Source organism: Capsella rubella, unplaced genomic scaffold (genome assembly GCF_000375325.1).
Source record: "Capsella rubella cultivar Monte Gargano unplaced genomic scaffold, Caprub1_0 scaffold_7, whole genome shotgun sequence".
NCBI classification, from domain to species: domain Eukaryota; kingdom Viridiplantae; phylum Streptophyta; class Magnoliopsida; order Brassicales; family Brassicaceae; genus Capsella; species Capsella rubella.
This window is the reverse complement of record NW_006238917.1, coordinates 9168232-9168492: the sequence shown is the minus strand read 5'-3', so window position 1 is coordinate 9168492 and position 261 is coordinate 9168232. Positions and strand designations below refer to the sequence as shown.

Genomic DNA, 261 nt, shown 5'->3' with positions numbered 1-261 from the left:
TATTAGTTACTAATTACCTGTACTTGAAAGTAAATTCCCATGTCAACAAGAACATTCTTCACATCAGTATGGGTTTCCAAATTTTCTCCCGCCATAAACAATGCACAAGCAACCTGAGTACAGGAATGAATTTTTTAGTAGTCCTAAAATGCATCAATGGATATGCCTCCTAGCACTATTTAACAGATCATCCAACTACATAACAAAATGTGTCTAGCATAAGAAAGCATTTACTTGCTGCCTGAGAACTTATGCGTGACT

General features: G+C 36.0%; 1 protein-coding gene across 1 annotated transcript in view; it reads right to left on the bottom strand.

The window, feature by feature from the left end:
* LOC17878171 (farnesyl pyrophosphate synthase 2) overlaps positions 1-261 on the bottom strand; it is an 8702-nt gene that overhangs the window by 7215 nt on the left and 1226 nt on the right. The window lies entirely within an intron of this gene.